Genomic DNA, 8,446 nt, shown 5'->3' on the forward strand with positions numbered 1-8,446 from the left:
AGAGAGAGAGAGAGAGAGAGAGAGAGAGAGAGAGAGAGAGAGAGAGAAGACCATCCTACCCAAGGAAGGCTAATCTAATGAGGAAGACAGGTAAGTAATGACTTGCATGTAGATGAACCATGTTCTTCCTCAAACATCTGTGATGGCATCAGTACCGGGATGAGAGTGAAATGTGAAGCAGCAAGGATTCTTTGAAATGAGATCATAAAAGCCAACAATAACCTGACTTTCACTGGACACACACACACACACACACACACACACACACACACACACACACATTTTGTAGGCCAAGTGCATTGGCCAGTTTACCCCTGAGTTCCCCTTCCTCAGGCAGTGTAGGAAGGAGCAATCTTGCATTTCCCCTAGTGGTAAGGGTGCCATGAATGTAGTGGCACAGAACATAGTCCCAGGCCAGAGTGCTGGGTACATGGGTGGAACTTTATTTCCTGAAATTTGGGAGTGGAGTGGGCAAGTCTGGAGCCCTAAAGGAAAGGAGGAATTACAGGGGTAAGATTAGGGACTGACAAGACTTGCCACGCCAAAGCGACACACCACATGGGAGGCCTGGGTTCCGTCCCTAGCCTGTAAAAAAAAAAAAAAAAAAAAGGCCAGGAATGGTAGCTCATGCCTATAATTTTAACATTTTGGGAAGCTGAGGCCAGTGGATCACTCGAGGTCAGGAGTTCAAGACCAGCCTGGGCAACAGGGTAAAACCCTGTCTCTGCTAAAAATACAAAAATTAGCCAGGCATGGTCATGCGCACCTGTAATCCCAGCTACTCAGGAGGCTGAGACATGAGAATAGCTTGAACCCAAGAAGACGGAGGTTGCAATGAGCTGAGATTGTGCCACTGCACTCCAGTCTGGGTGACAAAGCAAGACTCCATCTCAAAAAAAAAAAAAAAAAAAAAAAAAGAGAAAGAAAGAAAGAGTTGGCCACAAAAGCAAAGCCAGAGTCCTTTCCTGCCTGGAAGGACCAAAAGCAGCAATGATTTTGCTGAACAACATGGAGCTAATAGCCCTGGATCTGTGACTCTCCTGGTCTAAGAATGAGCTCTGTGCTAGGATTAAACTACAGGTAAGGATTGTTGTGTGACTCTGTTTTATAAAAGGAGCCAGAGCAAACCATTAGAACTAGCACCTGAGGCCATAGAAACCAAGGGAAACCAGCTGTCATCAAGGAAGTAGCCCGAAACCTTAAACTAGTTTTCACTGTATTTTTTTTTTTTTTAGTTTTTAAATGGAAACATAATAACTTTACATATTTTTTGGGGTATATGTGGTATTTTGATACATACATACAATGTGTAATGATCAAATCAAGGTAGGTAGTATATTTATCACTTCAAATATTTATCATTTCTTTGTGTTGGGAACATTTCAAATCTTCTCTTCTAGCTATTTTGGAATATACAATATACTGTTGTTAACTATAGTCACTCCACTGTGCTATCAAATACTTATTCCTTTTATCTAACTATATTTTTGTACCCATTAACTAACTTTTCTTCATCTCCTACCACCTGCCCCACCCTTTCCAGTCTCTAGTAACCATCATTCTACTCTCTACTACCATGAGATCAACTTCTTACTTCCACATATAAGTGAGTACATATTTGTCTTCCTGCGCCTGGCTTACTTCTTAACATAATGATCTCCAGCTCCATTCAGGTACATTTGCATCATATTTTAATCTAATGTTCCACAAAGAGGTAAGAGGCACTAAAAGCAAATCTAATATTGAATCTTCTCAGGATATAAGACCTTGTCTATTACCTGCATGACTTTCAACTTTGGGATAAATATAACATGTCACTGGCATAGTGACACGTAATGGAATGGCAGGATGAAGTCTCTCATGGCAATCAGTAGATTCATGAATATAAGCATGCCTTGTCTAAGATCAGACATAGATGCTATTGTAATCAGAAAGACAGAGTGGCTCTCCATGCAGTCATTTAAGGATAACATTAACCATTTTATCATGCAAAGAAAACAATGCAGTCACAAACAACAGCTGCATCTGAGAATACATTGTAGTCATCAGAGACCAGCATCAAACTGGGCAATCAAATGGAAGTACAGTAATTAATTAAGTTTGGAGGATCTTTCCAAGCTAACAACTGGTCTTATTCGCCAATGCCATTTATTAGAAGTATTTTGTTTTTCAGTCAAGACTAAAGCATATATTGATCCAGGTGAAAATGCTACTCCCAGGGACAGGAAGGACGCTGGATTCACCTTCCAGAAACACCTCTTCTAGTATGCTCCTCCTCTGCTTGAAACCATTCGTGGTTATTCTCTCTGAAGTAGCAAATGTGCATCACTTTAATTGGCTTTCAAGGCAATCCATTATCTGGCCTCATTCTATGTAGTAAAAATTCTGTCTGACTACTTGCATGGATCCTACTCTGGCCACTCTAGAAAGCTTTTGCTGTGCTGTTTCACTTAACCTATATCGCCCTCTCAGATTCCTTCCCACCTCTTCAAACTCCAGAGCCCATTCTAGACTCCCCGTTCACAGATATGCAACTGTCTTTGATCCAATCAACCTTCGGTGAGCTCATGCTCAGTCCCTCAGTACTTAGCTTCCCCAGACAATTTTCTCATTTTATAGGAATGATCTTCTCTTTTTTGTTGTTGCTGTTTGAAGTTTTCAGTCTTTTCTAGTACCTTCGAAGCCCCAATATCTCTCCATTCTGATGACATCCTCATCCCTCCACCCAAGAAGAACTGCCACTATGAATTTGGTGTGAGAGTTTCTCTAGATTGTATACCCAAGAGTGGAAATTTACATTGTAAGCTATATTCATCTTCAACTTTTTTTTTAAGAGATGGGGTCTCACTACATTGCCCAAGCTGGACTCAACTCCTGGGTTCAGGTGATCCTCCCACCTCAGTTCCTTGGTGCATGCCACCTTGCCTGGCTTATATTTTAAACTTTACTAGGTAATTCCAAACTATTTTATAATGTGCTCATATCAATTTATATTCCTACCAGCAGGAGATGTGTTGCAAGGAGCACTCCCCCAGGGAAGTAGACTCTGAGACAGAGTTTAGCATACAGAAGGTTTATTAGGGAGTGCTCTTGGGATCAACAGTTGTGAAGGGACAGGGAATGAAGCAGGACTGGGCTGTGAGACAAGTTGGACTGTGATGCAATCTCAAGGAAAGCCTCAGCTCACCCCACAAAGAGCTCTGAAGCTGAGATAGCCCTCTATAGTTGTTCCTATTTAGGATGAAGAGGAGGCTAGGTCCCATGTGACCAGTCATTGGATGCAGGCTGCTCCCAGGGAGGGTGCATACCTTGGGCAAGACAATTCTCTTCAGCTGATTCCATAATGTTTCTAGGCTTTCCAGTCTGTTCCACTGGTCTATTTGTTTATCCTTCTACCAATAACACACTATCATATACCTTTGTTGTAGCTATGGATCAATTTTTTGAGAATTGGTATTTATAAAATATTGAGTCTACCTATCCATGAAGATGGTTTATCTCTCTAGATATTGAAGTCTCCTTTAATGTCATTCAATAAAGTTTATAATAATCTCCATACATGTCTTGCACATGTTTTATTAGATTTATTCCCAGGTACTTTGCACTTCGTGTTGCTGTTATAACTGGTATTTTCCAACAGCTTGTTGCAAATTTTAGAAATACAATGAATCTTTATTTTTAATGCAACCATCTTACTAAATTCTTACATTAATTCCAGTTTTTTTAATAAATTATTTTCAGTTTGCCAGTGATCATAGTATCTATTTCACATTAACAAATGGACAACAACATGCTTGTATAATGATTCACTACAATACAAAGATGTCTAAAAACAAAACTATTTTCCTCCTCCCCATCACATTCCAGATTCCATGTCTTCACATTTACTTCATGTTTGCTATTATTAACAGCCTTCCACACTTTTCTACTTGTTCATTTAGTATATATATAAATATGCAAAGTGTTGGTTTGTTGCTTTACCAGAACGAGACTATACTAAACAAATGATTCTGCAACCTGCTTTTTTTACTTGCTTATTATCATGACGTTTCCTAACTCTATCTTTTCTCTAGTATCTTTATATGTTTTACATAAATGAACTCATCTCATACATGCTGGTTAGTTTTTTTGGTTGGTCAGTTTGAGTGCCTCACTCTTAAAAAAGAGACAAACAAAGCAAAAACCAAAAAGGCCAGGCACGGTGGCTCACACTTGTAATTCCAGCACTTTGGGAAGCTGAGGTGGGAGCATCACTTGAGGCTAAGAGTTCAAGACCAGTCTGATCAACATAGTGATACCCTATCTCTACTTAAAAACAACAACAACTGGATAACCAGGAGACTAAAGATGAAGGCTTTGACCCTCCTTCAAAAGATTGCTGAGTTACTTACATTTATAAGTTTAAATAAAACAGGTAAGGTATCTATCATCTTTTCTTAATGATTCACACTTTGACATTTTTGACTAAAGAACAAGGTGTTGACCTTACTGAAGACAGAGTTAAAGTTAGACACACAGTGCTGAGGAACCAAGTCTGTTAACCTATAAAGTAGTATATGGACACACAAACCAAAAAAGAAGAAACTATGCTCAGTAAAATATTTGTTAGGCCTCCAAAGATAAAATAACAATCTGATTTTCTTTATCCTAGAGTAATGTACTGTATCAGGTAACTCCAGTTGTTTCAATGGCACTGTGCCAGCACACACAGATCATGTCTGTCCGGTGGGATTAAGTGAGAACAGAAACTGTTCCAATCAGCCTGCCAATAACGTTACTGAGATTTTAAAACTGTAATCTAGTGGTGATTTTAAACTAGAAAAACGTGAGGAACTAAACATATCGAGACTTGGTCATTCTTGCTATGATTGTTGGAGTAGAGCACTCTATTTCTATGGCTGCATATAAAGTCCCATATGTCAAAACCCTAGAACACATGGAGTCTTCTACTGAAGTATGGTGTGTTATCTGCCAAAAATATATTAAATAAACCAAACTCATCTGGTGTTTTCTGTTAATACTTGACTATACTTGTCCAGCATCTTGTGTCAACTGTGTTTATGAAAATAGAATTCTGAAAATGACTTATCCTATATTCTGTGATTTCACCAAAGAAAGAGTATATTGTTTTATTTGAATATTTTAGGGCAGCAATGTTTTAGTGTTATAATTTCCTGTTGATACAGGCATACCTTGGAGATATTGCAGGTTCAGTTTCAGACCACTGCAATAAAGCAAATATCACAAAAAAAGTAAGTCACATGAATTTTTTTGCTTCTCAGCCCATATAAAAGTTGTGTTTACACCATAATCTTTATTTATTTATGTATTTGTTTATTTGGGATGAAGTCTTATTCTGTTGCTCAGGCTGGAGTACAGTGGTGCAGTCTCAGCCCACTGCAAACTCTGCCTCCCGGGCTCAAGTGATTCTCCTGCCTCAGCCTCCCGAGTAGCTGGGATTACAGGTGCCTGCCACTATGCCTGGCTAATTTTTGTGTTTTTAGTAGAGATGGGGTTTCACCAAGTTGGCCAGGCTGGCCTCGAACTCCGGACCTTAAGTAATCTGTTCACCTCAGCCTTCCAAAGTATTGGGATTACAGGCATGAGCCACCACACCCAGCCTAGACGGTAATCCATTAAGTGTTCAATAGCATTATGTCTAAAATAACTGTACATACCTTAACTACAAAGTACCTTCTTGCTTAAAAATGATAGCAATCATCTGTGCCTTCAGTGAGTCATAATCTTTGTGCTGGTAGAGTGTCATGACTCACTGTTGATGGCTGTTGACTGATCAGAGTGATTGGTGGTTGCTAAATACTGGGATGGCTATGAAAAATTCTTGAAATAAGACAACAATGAAGTCTGCTGCATTGATGGATTCTTTCTTTCACAAAAGATTTCTCTGTAGCATACAATACTGTTTGATAGCATTTTACCAACAGTAGACCTTTTTTTCAAAATTGTAGTCAATCTTTTCAAAGCCTACCACTGCTTTACAACTAAGTTTATATAATGTCCTAAATTGCTTTCTGGTCATTTCCACCATGTTCACAGCATCTTCACCAGGAGTGGATTTTATCTCAAGAAGCCATTTTCAGGCTGAGCGCCATGGCTCACGCCTGTAATCCTAGCACTTTGGGAAGCCAAGGCAGGTGGGAAGCCAAGGCAGGTGGATCACGAGGTCAGGAGATCAAGACCATCCTGGCTAATACAGTGAAAGCCCATCTCTACTAAAAATACAAAAAAAAAAAAAAAAAAAAATAGCTGGGCATGGTGGCATGCTCCTGTAGTCCCATCTACTTGGGAGGCTGAGGCAGGACAATCACTCAAACCTGGGAGGTGGAGGTTACAGTGAGCCGAGATTGCACCACTGCATTCCAGCCTGGGTGACAGAGCGAGACTCTGTCTCAAAAAAAAAAAAAAAAAAGGCCACTTTCTTTGCTTATCCATAAGAAGCAACTCCTCATCTCTTCAAATGTTATTGTAAGATTGCTGCAATTCAGTCACATCTTCAGGCTCCACTTCTAATTCTAGTTCTCACTGTGAGAACTAGAATTACTGGACTTGGTGGCTCATGCCTGTAATTCCAGCACTTTGGGAGGCCAAGGTGGGTGGATCACCTGAGGTTAGGAGTTTGAGACTAGCCTAGCCAACATTTAGTAGAGACAGTTAGGGGAAACACTGTCTCTACTAAAAATACAAAAAATTAGCCAGATCTGGTGGCATGTGCCTGTAATCTCAGCTACTTGGGAGGCTGAGGCAGGAGAATTGCTTGAACCAGGGGGTAGAGGTTACAGTGAGCCGAGATCGTGCCACTGCACTCCAGCCTGCATGACAGAGTAAGACTCTGTCTCAAAAAAATAAAAATAAAAAAAATAATAATTCCAGTTATCTTGCTGTTTCTACCATATTTACAATTATTTCTTCCACTGAAATCTTGAACCCCTCAAAATCATCCATGAGGGTTGGAATCAACTTTTTCCAAACTCCTGTTAATGTCGATATTTTGATCTTCTCCCATGAATCATGCATGTTCTTAGTGGTATTTGGAATGGTGAATCTTTTCCAGAAGATTTTCAATGTACTTTGCCCAGATGCATCAGAGAAATTACTATCTTTGGCAACTATATCCTTATGAAATGTATTTCTTATGTAATAAGACTTGAAAGTTGAAATTACTCCTTGATCCACAGGCTGCAGAATGACTGTTGTGTTAGCAGGCACGAAAACAACATTAATCCCCTTGAACATCTCCATCAGAGCTCTTGGGTGTCCAGTGCATTGTGAAGGAGCAGTAATATTTTGAAAAAAGTCTTTTTTTTTTTTTTTTTGTAGCAGTAGGTCTCAACAGTGGGCTTAAACAATTCAGTAAACCATGCTGAAAACAAATGTGCTGTCATCCAGTCTTTGTTGTTCCATTTACACAGCATAGAGCAGATTTACCATAATTCTTAAGAGCCCTAGAATTTTCAGAATGGTAAATGAACATTGGCTTCAGCTTCAAGTCACCAGCTGCATTAGCCCCTAACGGGGGAGTCAGCCTGTCATGTGAAACTTTGAATCCAGGCATTGACTTCTCTCTAGTTATGAAAGTTTTGGATGGTATCTTCTTCCAATAGAAGGTTGTTTCATCTACATGGAAAACCTGTCATTTAGTGTGGCCACCTTCATAGATGAGTTTAGTTAGGTCTTCTGTATAACTTATTGTATCTTCTATATTAGCATTTGCTGTTTCACCTTGCACTTTTATGTTATGTAGACAGTTCCTTTCCTTAAATCTCATGAACCAACCTCTGCTGGCTTCCAACTTTTCTTCTACAACTTTCTCACCTCTCTCAGCCTTCATAGTAAGAGAGTTAGGGTCTTGCCCTGGATTAGGCTTTGGCTTAAAGGAATGTTGTGGCTGGTTTCATCTTCTTTCCAGACCACTAAAACTTTCTCCATATCAATAACAAGCTTACTTTGCTTTCTCATTATTTGTGTATTCACTGGAATAGTACTTTTAATATCCTTCAACAGCTTTTCCTTTGCATTCACAACTTGGCTAACTGTATGGTAAAAGAGGCCTAGCTTTAGGCCTAAAGCAGCTTTTGGCATGCCTTCCTCATGAAGCTTAATCATTTTTAGCTTTTGATATAAAGTGAGACACACACAAATTTTCCTTTCACCTGAACACTTAGAGGCCATGGTAGGGTTGGTTATTAGTGACCTTATTTCCATACTGTTGTGTCTCAGTGAATAGGAGGACTAAGGAAAGGTGAAAGATGGAGGAAAGACAGTTGTTAAAGCAGTAAGAACACACAAAACATTTAGTGATTAAGTTCACCATCTTATACGGGTGCAGTTCATGGCACACAAAAACAATTACAATAGTAGCATTAAAGATAACTGATCACATAATCCTAGTGCTTTAGGAGGCCAAGGTGCGATGATTGCTTGAGGG

Source organism: Piliocolobus tephrosceles, chromosome 4 (assembly GCF_002776525.5).
Source record: "Piliocolobus tephrosceles isolate RC106 chromosome 4, ASM277652v3, whole genome shotgun sequence".
Classification (NCBI taxonomy): Eukaryota; Metazoa; Chordata; class Mammalia; order Primates; family Cercopithecidae; genus Piliocolobus; species Piliocolobus tephrosceles.